Source organism: Vigna unguiculata, chromosome 5 (genome assembly GCF_037176805.1).
Source record: "Vigna unguiculata cultivar grain cowpea cultivar isolate G323 ecotype 2 chromosome 5, ASM3717680v1, whole genome shotgun sequence".
Taxonomy (NCBI): domain Eukaryota; kingdom Viridiplantae; phylum Streptophyta; class Magnoliopsida; order Fabales; family Fabaceae; genus Vigna; species Vigna unguiculata.
Window position 1 is genome coordinate 27,213,011 of NC_140796.1, and position 17,078 is coordinate 27,230,088.

At 32.6% G+C, this 17,078-nt stretch overlaps 3 pseudogenes across 1 annotated transcript; all 3 read left to right on the top strand.

Moving 5' to 3' along the window:
- The first annotated feature begins 3,210 nt into the window (after positions 1-3,210).
- LOC146886312 (uncharacterized) lies at positions 3,211-5,358 on the top strand (annotated as a pseudogene).
- A 253-nt stretch (positions 5,359-5,611) lies between these two features.
- On the top strand, positions 5,612-6,556 carry LOC114172387 (uncharacterized; annotated as a pseudogene).
- Positions 6,557-6,576: 20 nt separating this feature from the next.
- On the top strand, positions 6,577-11,598 carry LOC114172717 (uncharacterized; annotated as a pseudogene). The gene is made up of 10 exons (XR_014995190.1): positions 6,577-6,813; positions 6,898-7,200; positions 9,390-9,594; positions 9,813-9,904; positions 9,989-10,096; positions 10,181-10,560; positions 10,661-10,728; positions 10,824-10,911; positions 11,219-11,296; positions 11,391-11,598. The product of XR_014995190.1 is annotated as an uncharacterized LOC114172717 (transcript).
- The last annotated feature ends 5,480 nt before the right edge of the window (positions 11,599-17,078 follow it).

Here is a 17,078-nt window from a genome sequence, read left to right on the forward strand (position 1 = left end):
TTGATTGTATGGTTGGATCTGTCGTTTTGATGTGTGAATTACTTTGTATGTGTTGTTTGGTCGGAAAACATGGTTGCGCAGTGAAGAACAGTGGCGAGACCTGTTAATCTCGCCCAGGCGAGTTAGTTTCGCCTAAGCGAGATGAAACAGGGAGCTCGCCTAGAGTTCCTGCGCGAAAAGTCGCCCAGGCGGCTCGCTCAACTTTTGAGCGAGCAGGCAACTCGCCCAGGCGAGAGGGATCTCACTTAAGCGAGATCCCGCGTTGCTCTTGCTTCTGCTCTGGTGCCCTCACCTAGGCGAGGGGGAGGCTCGCCTGAGCGAGCATGTCTCGCCTGAGCGAGACCCCTCAGCCTGAGCGAGGAGCTGGGCGAGACAGTGCTGTGATTTGGATGTTTGATGGTTCCCGAGGAATTTATCTTGGTTGAGTATGATTGTGTAATGATGGCTATGTATATAATAGAATATTCTGCATGTTTGGCATGAGTTATGAACGACGTATGACGGGTTGGGTATGATTTTGACATGTGGAATGAATGAATGGATTGGAACTAAAGGAATACGTGATTAATATGAGATGAGACCCTATATTCATGGGGTGGTGATGATCCGAGGTATGGATTCGAAATCGGACGCGTATGAGGAATTAATCTCAGGGGTTGGTATGGAAATGTAAATATGGTGTTAATATTCTCTTATTGCTGAATTATGACTGTTAGTCCGTGTCAGCGTGTAAATTCCTTGGGGTCTCTAGGTGAGACCTCTGGGGTCGCGCTTCAGTGGTCGGGACGTAATTCCATGGCCCCTGTTAGTGGGTGCCCATGGTGGTGCCCCATCTGTATAACTAGGTAAGGATTCAAGGTAAGGACTGCATCCTGACACTCTAAGGGGCCAGTTAGTCTCACTTAGAGCAGACTGACTCCTGTGGTGAGAGTAGCAGGAGGCCTGAAATTCATTAAGGGCTAACCTTGTGGTGAGGGAGATTTGATTCATCGTAACACTTGTAACACATAGCTCGGAGATGAGCAGCTCAGAGTCGAGCATGGGTATTCACTACAAGTGCAAGCATCCGCTGAATCCGACCAAGTTATACGTATCCGGATGAGTCGAGTCGAGTCGTAGTGTATTGAATGAAGAGTCATAACATGTTTGGTTGCTATGTGGATATGAGATGAGGAAAATATATTTGACTGCATGATGAATATGTTGTTGGCTCTAGCTTACCCGTTTTGTTGCATGGTTGTGATGTATGTGGCTGTTCTCTCTTGCGATGATCATCAACTTGGTTTATGGGAGCAGATGGGCGAGGTTCTCATGGGCAACAAGGGAATGGCGACTCCGCTACTTAGCCATCTGGGCTGGATCTCACACTTCTTTCTTTCGTGTTTTCTTTAGGGCTATGACCCGTGTATTCGTGGTTTTTAGATTGTAACTCTTAGTCAAACTTTTATCCTGCTAGTTGGCATCGTGGTGTGCCTGGTTTTGTAGGGGTGATGTTGGAAACCCCAGGACTGCGCGTTTTTACTATCTTATGTGTGACGTTTCCTTTAATTATGTTTATAAATTAAATGGGACGTTACAACCAACCTTATACATTATTTTCGGTTATTTAAATTTTAGGTAGTCACAAATCAATTTTAAATCAATATTTTAAATAAATTTATAATTGATTAAAAACAAACATTAAAAATTAGTTCAGATTTAGAGTATACGTTCATCCCAACCAAACCTCCGTGCTTTTGTTTCCCAATTTCTCCAACATCCTCTTTACCTCAAACTCCTGAACCTAACCTCCGTGCTTTTGTTTCCCAAACCTCGTATTATGTCGCTGGTTATGCATTTCAGGGATTTCAAGGCATATAATTCTCCTCAGCTTTGTTCCTGGAGTCTTGGTGCGTGGCTTTATTTTTTTTCCTCATTTACTCTGTAAAAGTAACAACTATTTATCTATATTTTATTCAACTGCTGCAAAGACTGCATTTTGATGGTCTATAAATTGTCCTTTTTATTCTTTTGGTGTAATGTGGAATTGTTCTATGATCTTATGATTGGCCAAATTATTTTCCTATCCAATAGAAGGAACTGATTAATGCCTTTTTTTAATATTTAACTATACAACTATATATATACACCTGATTTTTAATAGATAGAACAATCGGTGACTTTAAGAATGAACTATAATAACTTTTCTTGTCTCCAATTTGCCTGCAAGCTGGAATTAAGTGTTGCAACATAATTATGCACCCTGCCAAGAAATTATTAGTTACTTCTAAACCATTATTTCTAATCACAACTTTCGTCTCTGAACTCTTCAAACAAAATTTTAGTTTTGATATTAAAGAACACGAAGGCAACAACATAAGTAAGGATTGGATCTTGTCTGGTTTAAAATGTGAATAAAAAGCCTCATTTTGTGAGATTTAGATTAGACAGGTTTTATTAAGAAACCTTGGTGTAGTTAATTAAAATTATAAGAATGACAACTGGATGATCAGGTTTTGCTTTAATCTAAATGATATTTTGATTAATTTGTAGATGAAGTCATTGCTTTATACTTTTGTGACATGACAACAAAGTCCCTCGTGGCCTCTACCAGTTCTGTTTTGTATATAGTGTTGTTTTTATTGTATCATTTGGTCATGAAGCTATTGGCAATTTGGTATCTTTGAGATCTGTGGCCATATTGGATGCTATGCTTCATAGGGGAAAATTTGTTTGTACACATGATGTGTAAGGTTGAACCCTTTTTCTGGGTTTTGTAGCAATTTGTTATTCTACCTAAAAGAAATTCATATTTGTTATTTTACAATCATATAAGAAGACTGTTTTATGATGCCCAAAAATTGTCAATGATTTTCTTCTTCTTTGTTTATTATATTTTGTTCAAAATTTAGATGTAAGTTTATGTGTCATATTAAATAAAATAAAAAAATTGAATAATATATAAAGAATAAAATTTATAAATTGATTTTCGTATGTTTGTTTTAAGTTGAAGATAATACTAATTCTTTCTTATATTGATTTTTTGAGTGATATATTTTTTGGACCACAAAGTTGAAACAATTATCTAATTCAATTATGTTTTTTACAGCAATTATCTTAACAGTAGCTGAAACAATTATCAAGGAAAATTAATGAGAAAACCAGAGTCATGGACAAGAGTTGGATGTGTCAACCAAGATCTTCTGGCAAGTATTTAGATTGTTTAAACAAGTTTCTCGACTTTGCATTTAGTAATGCAGCATAAGGTGATCAAATTTTATGTCCGTGCAAGAATTGTAATAATTGTTGTTGGAGTAACCGAGCAGAAGTGTATGAACACTTAATTTGTGATGGATTTGATAAAATGGATTTTTCATGGGGAAGGTGGATCTTCAAAAGTGGATAAAGGAAAGGCTAATATGCATGATAATTTGGATGAACTTTTAGAGGATACTTTCATGATGCCTGAGTGTGATTTTGATGACATATTGGATGAAGACGAAGAGTTTGATGTAGAAATGGAGAGGATTTACAATTTAGTACGTGATGCTCGTCAAGAAGTATACCCGGGTTGTAAAAAATTCTCAAAACTATCAATCATTGTTCGTTTACTCCATATTAAGAACCTTTATGGGTGGAGCGATGTATCATTTAGTGCGTTACTACTATTGCTCAAAGAATTGCTTCCTGAAAACTCTTCTTTGCCAGTAACATTCCAAGATTGCAAATACATAATCAAAGAGTTAGGTTGTAGTTATGAAAAAATCCATGCTTGTCCTAATTATTGTATCCTATTTTGGAAAGAGCATGAGAATGAAGATACATGCCCCAAGTGTATTGCTTCTAGATATAAAGAGAGAGGGTGTCTAAATCTTAAGAAGAAAGTTTCTTGCAAGGTAGTTTCTCCCCCGGTTCCAGCCAAAGTGTTGAGGTATTTTCCTCTTAAACCGAGGATCAAGAAGTTATATATGTCATCAAAAACTGTTGATTCAATGAAATGGCATGAGAAGGGCCGTACTAATGATGGAAAATTAAGGCATCCTGCAGATTCATTTGCTTGGAAAACTTTTGATTCACTACATCCTGATTTTGCATTGGATCCACGAAATGTGAGGCTTGGGTTAGCAAGTGATGGATTTAATCCATATAAGACAATGAGTAGCAAATATAGTATTTGGCCGGTTGTTCTGATGTTATCTATGGGCCTGCATGAAGCAACCTTATTTGATGTTATCTTTACTTATTTCAGGTCCTTCTTCCCCTAAAAGTAGCATAGATGTCTATTTAAAACCTCTAGTTGATGAGCTAAAGGAGTTATGGGAGAAAGGATTTGAAACCTATGATGCCTCTAGTAAGCAATATTTTAATGTTCGAGCTGCATTACTTTGGACTGTGAGTGATTTCCCTGCCTATGCTATGCTATCAGGTTGGCGTACTAGTGGAAAGTTGGCGTGCCCTGTGTGTAACTATGATACATGGTCCAAGTACTTGCCAAAAAGTAAAAAGATGTGTTACATGGGTCATCGTAGATTTTTGGACTCCAATCACAAATGGCGGAAAAATAAGAAGGGTTTTGATGGCTATGAAGAATTTAGAGTTGCTCCAGTTCCATTATTAGGTTCTACTATATTGGAAAAAATTGGCGAAAGAGAGAATTTATTTGGAAATCCTCAAAAGAGGAAAAGAAATAATGTTGATCCATGGACCAAAAAAAGTATATTATTTGAGTTGCCATATTGGGATACTAATTTGCACCGTCACAACCTCGATGTAATGCACATCGAAAAGAACATTTGTGAAAATGTAATTGGAACACTATTGAATGTAGATAGGAGATCAAAGGATTATATCAAAGCTCGCCTTGACTTGGTAAAGATGGGTATAAGGCAGGACATTCACCCAATAGAAATAGAACCAAATAAATAATTGTTACCACCTGCACGATTTACTCTTTCATCAAAAGAAAAGGATATCTTTTGTGGCATCTTGAAAGGAGTAAAGCTTCTAGAAAATTATGGGTCTAATATTTCTAATTGTGTTCAACTTGAGCAGCAAAAACTTCTTGGACTTAAAAGTCATGATTTTCATATTCTGATGCAAGACTTACTTAAAATAGCAGTACGAAGAGATTTACCAAAAGAAGTCGCAAGAGTTTTAATTAAGTTAAGCTCATTCTTCAAGATTTTATGCTCCAAAGTTATCAATGTTGAATTATTTGAATGTTTGGATGTTGAAATTGCATTGATTCTTTGCGAATTGGAAAGAATTTTCCCTCCATCTTTTTTTGTTATAATGGTTCATCTATCAATACATTTAGCATACGAAGCTAGAATTACAGGACCCGTGCATTACCGTTGGATGTATCCAATTGAGAGGTAATTTGATTTATAGTTTTGTGGTTTTGTAGGTTTCTTCTTATATTTGTACTTAAGTTTTATACTTTTATGCTTATAGGTTTCTTCTTAAGTTAAAGAACTGTGTGCATAATAGACGTTATCCAGAGGGTTCTATTGCAGAAGGCTATATAGCAGATGAATGTTTGACATTTTGTTCAAGGTACTTAGATGACGATATCCAAACAAAATTCAATAAACCAACAAGGAGTTTAGATGGTCCTGTAGGAGATGGAGTCATGACAAGTTTGGATCCTCTTACATGGGAGCAAGCTCATCGATATGTGTTATTCAATTCGGAAGCTATCAAACCATTTCTCAAGTAAGAAGATATGCATACTCGAGAATACATATTATTACTACACTTTATTATAGTTTACTTAACATATATAGCATATTCAATTTTTTTATGTAGGCAACATGAAGAATTTGTTTTCAGTCACAATCGTCAAGGTTCAACAAGAAAATGGAATAAGGCTAAAGATCAATGTCTTACTTTTCATGAATGGTTTGAAGATCGAGTAAGGAATTTAGATGTTAGTGAAGATGTTAAATGGTTGTCTAAAGGGCCAAATACAGTTGCGAGAAGATTTTCTGCATATGCAATAAATGGCTACAAGTTTGTCATTGAAAGTCGTGAAAGAAAAACACAAAATTCAGGGGTTATGGTTGTTTCATCTACAGTCAAGTTTAGAAACAAGAAAGATGAAAATCCGTTGGTAGAAAATGTTACCTACTATGGAGTTTTGAAAGACATAATTGAATTGGATTACTACGAACATTTCAAGTTTGTATTGTTCAAATGTCATTGGTTTCAAATTAAACAAGATGGTTTTGGATTGGTACTTATAAATTTTCGGAGGTTGATATATGAAAATGATCCTTTTGTATTTGCATCTCAAGTAAAGCAAGTGTATTATACAAAGGACCCAAATGATGATTGGCATGTTGTTACTAACACCACCCTTAGAGATTTGTTTGATATATATGGTGATCTAGAGAATGAAGATGTGGAAAAGCACTTGGATGATTAATTAAGAAGTCCAATGTTTGATCAATTTACTGTTAATGAAGATGAAAATATTTGGTTTAGGGACGATGTACCTGGAACAACCATTGATGCAAGTTTAACAGATGAAGAAGAAACAAGAGAAGAACCTAGACAAGAGTCCCTTGATGATTGAGTTCACTATTTAAATTGTTTATGTTTTTATTTTCTTACAGTGGTACAATAAGGGCAAGAGGTAAAGTTTCATGGGCTGCCAGCTCAATGGAAGATACCCTTAATGATCAAGAAGTTCAAACATACATCAAAAAGCGTAAGGCTTCATGGCCAAGTGGATCAATGACTGAAATTCTTAATGAGCTAGAGGAGACAACATCAAGTCCTTGCCTAACACCCTTGGCGCCCTATTTGATTAACGATGATAGTAAGTGTAAAGTACTTGATAATATATATTCTTTAGAAAAAAATACAAAAACAAGATTATTCTTGTCATTTATTAAAACATGTCTTGTTATCAAGAAGAAAAGGGGTTCAACAAAGTGTCTTAAGACTCATGGTTTGAGTCATGAAGATCGCATTCAAGTTAGACTGAATATTCTTGGTCAACTTATTGGTCAATATAGGGCTGCCTTGAGCTCTTATTTGGGAACATTGGCTAGGAATGCACACATTGCTCCTTTGACATACACAACTTGGAGAGAGTTGAAAGATAATTGGGAGGATATGTGGCAAACAGTCAAGGTATCATTTTTTTTTCTTATCATTAATATATGCTTTCTATTTATTTATGAATTGATTTTGGACCAAGATTGAACATTAAATGTCAATATATTAGTGTTAAGAGCTATACAAATTTGTCACTATTTTTGGATCATTTTCAAGATAAGATAACATTATTTATTTTTTTATGATGAAGATAAAGCAACTCATACTTGCTTCGTTTGTTTCAGGATATATATATCACCTTAATTTTGAGTGTTATCTAAATGCACTATAATCAGGGTTTAGATATTTATACCAGATTTTAGGTTTAATTTTTTTTGTCTTCATTGTACATATGCATCTATACATAGAAAAAGCTAGCATGGCACTTGTTCATTTGGTGAAAAAATAATATTAAAAGAAAAAGCAATCATCCAAATGCATAGCTGAGAAAAAGTAGACAATAAAAACTAAGGTATTGATCTCCTAATGCAGCAACAATGATTATCTGAATATTAGGAGTCTTTGAACATTTACCTCAATGTATGTGTTCCATTCGGACCTGTCATTGTGTGCCACATGACCCTTTTCAGATTTTATGTCTTGTCTCCAATGAATCTATGCATCTCACACAAACAAGATATATATGTTCTGATTCTGTCACATGCTCCATTTTTTCTGTCTATCTCATGCAGTTTTCTGAAATATTGTTTTATGCTAAACATCTTCTCCTATCGTATCAACTAATTAAACTGTTTTAGAACTGCTAATCAAGAAAAGTTGACTAATGTTTGACCAGACCAGATTTCTTGCATCTAAGTATAGAAACTTCAAAAGGATACAAAGCAACCCATGCTCACACGTAGAACACCATCTGCACCCAAACAGTTTTTTCCCACCTTGCATCCCTTTACACCTGAATGTTCAATATATGTTAGAATTCAAGCTTTTGCATTAACAGAATAATGCTCATAATACATTTCATGTGGTGTACTTGTTAAGCAAAGTGACATTTATTGAAAGTTTCTAACAAAAAACTACTTCAAGTTTCAAAGTTTTCGTTCACTTTTCCTTTTTTAAGAGTTCATGCTAACTGTTCTAATCTAAGAGTCCATGTTGCTGTCACATTCATAGTATTTGCCTAGAGTTATGAATCACACCTTTGGTTACTGCTGTTGCTTTCCCCTGTCTCCATCTTTCTATCTAACTTTCAACAAATCAATGCAACACAGTGTGCATGAATGGATCACAGACTCAAAAAAATATGATCCACACACTCCAATCAAGATCTTCTAATCTTCTCCCCTACACTGCAATGCATCAAAAGACTAAATCAAAATTCATCACAGTTATCTAGGCCTCGAATGAAATTATGAAACAGAACAAACAGTTAAATAAAAACCAACGATAAGCCTTCACTTAACCCTGAGAATAATAGTCGTTATAGTTGGTCCTACTAGTCATAAATTATTTTCATGCCCTTCTGCATTATCTTACCTATCATCATAGACTATATGCTAAACCCCAAAATTTCTGGTATGCCTACCATATCATTGTTTATATAAGAAAAATAGTCTAACCCTGAAAAAAAATATATTAATAGAACATTCCTTGGTTCTATAAAGTCTTACCCGCAGTACATCGAATTAGAAACCTCTACCTTGTTGAAGTGGAAAACGGTATCAATCAAAACACTCACACTACTTTTCTCTTATTGGTCTAGAACTGCTAAAACAGAACCACCTATTACTATTTATATCTTCTTTCGGCTAGTTCATTGTTTTAGGATTTCAGAAATATTTCAATCATTATTTTGCATGTTCATGCTTCTAACTCTATGACACTGGATAAACTTGATCCCTTAAACTATTGTTAACAAATTAATTAAGAGATGTTTCTGCTCAACACTCTAACAAATGACCCTTGAACATGCTCAACATTAGTGTTATGTTCTATTTTGTTCTGTTCAAAGGTAACAAGATCTGTACTGTTCAAACTCCAAACCTATGGTGAAGGTTTAAGATGCAATCATAGAATATGTTTTTCATCACTTTAAGTAGTCTGGAACAAAAAAGCTATCAAAACATTTTGTAGAGTTTTCTGAAAATTAATTTGCCATTCACATAAATAATAAAACTTGTTTTGATGTTGAAATGTTAATTAGACAAATTTGCCATTCTGTGGACTTTGGACTTTGGACTTTTTGAATGTTGTTTATTTCCATTTGGAGTGACTTTATGGTTTTATTTTGAACACACAAGTTATTTCTGAATTGATATCAATGTTAATTCAAATATGTTTTGGTGTAGTCAAAGTTTGATATAGAAGAACGTGGTAAAAAGTGGGTCTTGCAAAGTATTGGTTCAAGTTGGAGGACTCACAAATGTCGCTTGAAAAAGAAGTTCTTTAAGCCAAACATGAAGGAGGAGTACAATTTATAGAATCGACCATCCATTATTCCACTTGAATAGTGGAAAATACTTCTTAAGTTTTGGAAATCTAACATGGCTAAGATAATAATAATTTATAGTTTATTTTCAGCTATGTTATTTCCTCCTTATGCGATAGAGGTGCTATTTTTTTTCTATTTGTTGGTATTGGATGTTAATTCTCATATTAATTAGATGTTGAATTGTACAAATTTGATATTTTTTTCTACCTTTTAGCCGGGTTACTTTCTTACTTTGTGATAAAAATTTTCCTTTGCTAATGTGGTGTTTTTATTTTAAAGGAACGTAGTGAGAAGAATAAAATTAGCAGAGCACAATATACATTTGTCCATACCACTGGATCAAAAACTTGTGCAGAAATTCGTGAAGAAGAGGTAAAAAAACTAGTTAAGAACAATTTTCTTGTGCTTTTGTAGGAAGATTGGTTGAACTAATCTTACATATTTTAATTTTAATAGAGGATGAAGAATGTTGATGCTAAAGAGCCCTCCCGTGTAGAAATGTTCCTTTTGACACATAAGCCAAAGGATGGAAATAAGACAAAGGATGGAACAAGTAGAACTGTTGTATGAACATCTCTATCATTTATACTTAATTTTGTTTGACACTTATAGTTCTTTCAAATTAAGTATATGTGCTTTGATTTTCAGTCAGAGCTTGAGGAGGCCATTACTTTACACCCAGAAGCAGAGGAAAGCACAACTCAGGATGATTTATTTTCCCAAGTCTTGGGTAAAGAGAGACCTGGCTTTGTATGCACATATGGAAAAGGGGTTGCACCTACAGATTTATGGGGAACTAAGTCTACAATTGAGATCCAGAAAATAATAGATGAAGTCAAAAGGAATGCTAGAGTAGAGATACAAGAGGAGATGCAAGTAAAATTACAAGAACAAGTGGAAGCCATCAAAACTGAAATGTTTACTGGTTTTAAACATTTTTAGCTCAGCTGCAGACATGCTTTCCAACAGTAGCAATTCCAGAATTTTCTAGCATGTGGAATCCAAATATAAATGAAAGAGATATGAAGGTATGGTTTTATACAACATCATTTTAGGTCACTGTTTGTTCGCTTATTGTAAATATATGCATCCTTGTAAATTTGTTTCATTTTTTCTCTTCAAATTTAGGACAAAATTAAATCTCATAGGAAGAAAAAGCGGAAGGAGGAAAAGGCTCAAAAGAAGCTTGTTGAAAGGTAAATTCATCACATCTAACATCAATTAATTGTGTTTTTAGTTTGTTAATGAATTTTTAAAATTGATGTTAATTATCATTTTATAAATTTTATAGTAAATCAAAAGAATCTAAAGCAAAGAAGGCCAAAGTTTTAAAAGATTTAAATGTGCCCGAGCATCCTCTCACTATGTCTCCCAATATGGTAATTTTTTATTTGTTTCTTTACATATGATAGTAATACTTGTTTCTGCATGTTTTCCCCTTCCCTTATTATTCATTTATTATTTCTTAGTTAATCACTTTCCTTTGCATGTATTGTTCATACTTCAAGACATGATTCATATATTTAATCATAATCATTCTCCCTTCTTGTATTAATCAGTTTTTAGTGTATTTTCCTCTTGAGATTGGGATTGAATATATTGTTTGATGTGTGTTAGGGGTTAAGTCATGAATATTTAAACAGACAAATTTTTGTGTTGATTTTCGTTTATGTGTTGAATTCACAGGGTAATCCTTTAAAAGGTATTCACAAACTAGTGGATCCAAACCTTGAAGGAAGTTATCCAATTGAATCAGTTCTGAAGGTTAAAGCATTGTTTTTCTTTCAATAATAATTTAATACAATACATTCAATTTGATTTTCAAGATGATATAAGCCTATTTACTGTTTTTTTACAGACATTGAATGAGTTGAAAGCAAAGACACCACAAAAAGGAAATTTTAATGGTTATAAGCTCAAGAAAAGTGGGAAAAAATAAGGACTTTGTCATGGTTGTATACATTGCTTGTATTTGCAATTGGTTGAGAACATATTTTCTTATTATTGCAGACTTATTTTCTTATTCTCACAGACTTTATTGTTGATGCCTAGCAAGTCATGATGATGGTGCAATTAGGTACTTGTTTGTAGCATTTTATAGAGCATTTTATGGGACAATTTATACAGTCAATATTTGATTTGAGTGGATATAGTATTCAGAAACTGTGGTTGTATTCAAATGAAAGAATTATAATACTTTTGTGCTTGCATTTATCCTTTGGGCTATTATAAAGCCTTTTCTCTTGCACAATTCTCGTTAGGGGCTAGAATGCATAGTATCAATAAGAAACCTAAATTGAATTTTACTTAAATATTGTCGTAGGATTGTTTCAATTATTAAAAAAAGTGTATTATCCTTATTTTTAGATAAATAAATTAGTAACAATTTTAAAATGTTACAAAAAGACAATTCATAACCTTTCTTAATTGTTGTAAAATAAGATAATTGGTAACATTCATTTAAATGTTACAAAATATATAAGTAACATTTTCATTGAATGTTAGAAAATGTATTGGTAACATTTTTCAAATGTTACAAAAAAAATTAAATTCGCAACATTTTTCACATGTTAATAAAGATGTTAATTGGTAACATTTTTACAAATGATACTAATAATACATAAAAATGTTACTAAAACATTTTGGTAACATGTATATATAACATGTGTATAAATGTTACCTTTGCAAATAGTAACATTTTTTTAAGGCTTTAGCAACATTTTTTAAATGTTATTGAAAGTAATATATGTAGTAGTGATACAATTGTATAAATATTTATATAGATACTAATAATATGATTTTATACTATCAAATTCATGTTTTAAAATATTAATTTAATTTTGTACACTTTTAAAATATTTTCTATAAAATGCATTCTAGAAATTTCAGTTTTTAGGACGAAAAATTTATTTGTTAAGAGAATATGAGATCCAAAAAATTATAATAATTATAAAAATAAATAAATGAGATTAAATAAATATTTAAAGTAAAAGACACAATGGTTTAAAATTTATTTAATTAAAAATATATTAGATATATATCGTTAAATATTATGAGATATTGTTAAAGGATGTTAAATATTTTTAAGTGACCATTAATTATTTAAAAAGTATTTATTTAGAAAGTTATTATAAGAAACGTAATGGTTTATTATTTTAAAAGATTTATTTTATTTAAATGATGTTTTAGAATATGAAAGATAAGAGATTATTTTGAAGGATATATAAAGTAATTATTGCACTATAAATGAGTTATAAATGATGATTATTTGTTAAATGGATTTATTGAAAAGATATATTGTTACGTGGGTGAATATGGTTATTATATACATGAGATTTAAAAAGATTTCCTAAGAAATAGAAAAGGAAAGGTAGGAAAATATGTATATGATATTTTAGAGTTATTAGAAAGACAACATAAATGCACATATCTGGTCTTTGCAGTTGTCAACACCCAAATTCGTCCAGGTTATTAAAAAATTATTTCCAAAATATCCAAAAAAAATAAGTGGTATTAAATTGTCTTAAAAAATAATAAAATTGATTAAAAAGTTTTTCTTTAAATTTTTATTTTATTTTATTATATCTTTATTTTTTATTTTATTTTTAAATAATAATAAAAAAAAGAGATTTTGTTTTCAAATTAAAGATTGAATTAAAATAAATTCATTTGTTTTTACGTTTTCTTTATTTAATTAATTGAAATTTAAAAATTAAAAAAAAAGGGGACAACGATTTTGATTAATGGGAGGGAACAATTGATGTTTTGATAGCAGTAACTTCCATCAGTTTTTAAAGAACTGTTTAATATAGAGGAAGGAAATGTCATTTTGAGGGGAGAAAAGGAGAAGATTCATTGTAATAGGATCTTCTCACAATTTTTGTCCAAAAAAGTTCATCCTCAAATCAACATTAATTTACTCATCTCCATTTCAATTCAATTGAGAGCCATAACCTAGAAAAAAGATTCAAAGGTGTATATCAGACAATTCAGCGGCAACAATAATTAAAGAACAAACACAAGGGAACGAAAAAGATTTGCGCATAGTAGGTTACACAACTTTTGCTCAGTTTTGTATATTTTGGTAATATTATTTTCATCTCCAACTTTGAAGTTAATAAACCGCAATCAAAACTGAAATTGGACCGAAAAGTAAGGGGTTTGAATAGAGAGAAAAGGGGTCATGGTGATGTGTGGTGTTGTGGAGTTGATGGTCTTTGGTGACACGTTCTGATGGTTGATGTCTATGGCAATGGCTTGATAACATCGGAGTAGCACGATGTTGACCAGGCGGAGGAGAGACGCAAACATGGAGGCCATGTTGTGGTGCTCCGCGCATTTGAGAGAGGCGAAGCCGCCGTCACTGGAAGAACGATGATGGAGGTCGGCGCCGTTGTTGGCCGCGTCGCCGGCGACTTGTCAGTGAGTAGCGTCTATGGTTGGTGCAACGTGAGGTAGAAAATGAAGTTGGGGAAGAAGAGTTTTAGGTGATGTGCTTTCTGGAAGAATAATTTGATTTAGGTTTAGGGTATTGGGCAGATTCTTTAATTCTTCGTGCACCCTCATAACTTAATTCACACACCTATGCAAATATATTTTATAATTGGACCATTTGTTTTTATTTTCTTTACTTCATGCACTCCAAAATGTAATACCCCACTCTTTAATTTCCTTTTTTAGGCTAGGATGTGTTTACTTTATGCACCATGTATTTCTTCTATGTGCACCTCATTCCTATGTGTGGAGTTTTTCTCATTGCACCCACATATTTACTTATGCACTTTCATTTTCTATTTCCAATTTTACCTTTTTATTTTATTAAATATCACATCTCAATCATATCATTTTCAAAAATAATAAAAAATATTTTAAATTGAAATAAAAATTAAAATAATTTTCAAAATTAATACAAATAAGAATAAATAAAATTTAAAATTATTTTATTTATTTTTTCTTTTAGTGTCTAATCGACCGTTCGCGTCGCACGATACTTCTTTTAAAAATAAGAATTATAAAAATAGTTTTAGTGTCTAATCGACCGCTCGCGTCGCACGATACTTCTTTTTAAAATACAACAATTATAAAAAAATAATTTTGGTGTTTAATCGACCGTCCGCGTCGCACGACACTCCTTTTTAAAATACAAAATTATTAAAATGATTTTGGTGTCTAATCATCCGCTTGCGCACGACACTCCTTTTTCAAATACAAAATTATTAAAATGATTTTGGTGTCTACTCGACCTGCTCACGTCGCACGACACTCCTATTCAAAATATAAAAATCATAGAAATATTTTGGTGTCAACCTGGCCGCACGCGTCTTATGACACTTATTTTCAAAAATGTCAAAAGACAACTTTAAGAATTAAATATTTTAATCAAGTTTTATCAAGAACTACGTGATCCTTGATTCTCCATTGTGAATGGAGATACGTAGGAGCAGGGCAAGTCCTTGTCAGGTTCACTTTCTAAAAATCAAAAGGTTTTCCAAATCATTTTCAAATAGTTTTATAAAGAATTACGTAGCCCTGATTTCTCATTTTTAATGAGAATATGTAGGACCAAGGTTTTAACCCTTGTCGGGGGCCCCTTCACTCAAAAAATGATTTTGTTCAATATTTTCTTATTTATGGGAAAAATAAATATTTAAATAAACACATCTCTTTTGGAAATTTAATTAAAGGTACAGCCTTTGGGTGGGCGCTGTAGGGTGCTAATACCTTCCCTACGCGTAACCAACTCTCGGACCCTAAATTTGGTTTTCGTAGACTTTATTTTATTCTTATAGTTTTCCATAGTTTTCCAGAACAAACTATGGTGGCGACTTCTAATCTCTTTTTCCAAATCCTTTCTTTTTTAGTTCGTCATCCCGTCACAATTTAGGTTGCGACAACAGCATTACCAAAATCATTAGTATTTTTATTAGAATCCTCTAGCAACTTAGAGTCATCTTCCTCCTCTAGCAAGCCCAATTTCCTTTTACGAGCCTGAAACAAGTAATGAAAAGTAAGTTCGTAACTCCAAGGAAAACAGAAATCACAAAGGACTGTTTTTCTTCGTAGCAACAGTCAATCTTCACTGATACAATAATACAAAAACATTTTAATATACCAACAGTCAAACACCCTCATTATCTTTTATCATATATCTTCCTTCTTGTCCATGAAGAACTTTCTACAGGAACAAGGTTTACATAAAACTTCTACCGACATTTTTTATTTATTCATTCATTTATCTGATCATGTAACATAACAAATCATAATAAACATAATCAACCAACGATAGAAATAATTCATGAAATGGGAGTTGAATAATGATAAAACAATTACCCTCTACTTGCGTTCGACTTTCTTTTGCTCCAATTCCTCAATGGCCTTCGTTCTTCCAGCTTCAAGGGCTTTGAGTTCCTGTTCCTTAAAAGGCCAATTATTGGGAATACCAGGATCCTTCTCAACCTTATTTTTCCCACCCAGCCTAAGCTTCTTCACTTCTTTCTCTTTTTTTCTGTTGTGCTCTTTCACCTTCCGTATCACCTTGTACTTCTTCTTCAACGAAACCCTCTTACTCTTAATCTCTGCAACCATAAAAGTTCACAACAATAATAAAAAAATAAACAATTAAAATCATTGCACACTACTGATATCAAAGAACAGGGATTGGGTTTTCTTACTCTTGCTCTTCATCACCATTTTGTGTTCTCTACCTTCACAAGAGAAAAAGAGATGAGAACGATAATCCACGTCAAAAGTAGTAGAAAACGGAGAGAAGAAGGGAAAAAATTTGAAGAGGCTCTGGAGCGAGCAAATAGAGAAGAGGGTGAAGGAGTTTGTTGTATATTGTTATCAAATTTTAGAAGGTAAAATTAGATAATCAACATATTAAATTTGATATTCAATAAAATTTATTTTAGTATTCTAAAACAAATTTTTTATATCATCATCTTTTACTTTGATATACTAAAATAATGAATTTTAATATGCCTAGATTTTTTTATAAGAAAATATAATTACTTAAATATATTATAAAAAAACTATAATGTAAAAAAAAATTTAGGAGGGGTTTTCTTAGGCTAACTTAAGCTGAATTTGTTAATATTTTGAGATTAAATAACACGTGTTTTTTGATAAATACTAGTTAGTAGTAAGGTTTCAATTTATAAAGTTTTTATTGTTATAGTTTAGTACATATTTAACTTCTACAATTTAATTTTATTAAAATATAAAGTAATATATATCCAAAACTAAGATATCTAAACTAGCCTAAAAAGTGTGGGCAATCCAAAAGCGTATTTAAACCTAAAAATTGTATATATCCAACCTCTCTACCAACACAAACATTTAAATATTAAATTGGAAGTGAGGGCTAGACCCACGCTACTGGCAACATAGGTAAATGTGTCAAAAAATGAAAGAGTCACTTTTCAATGGGATAGGCCGTCTCTTTTTTGAGTCTGCTCTTATTCGCACGCAAATTTTGGATAGCGTCCGTTTTTGGATTTTCGAAGGGTTTTATTGGGACTCTAATCACTTGATTTTTTGTAGTGAT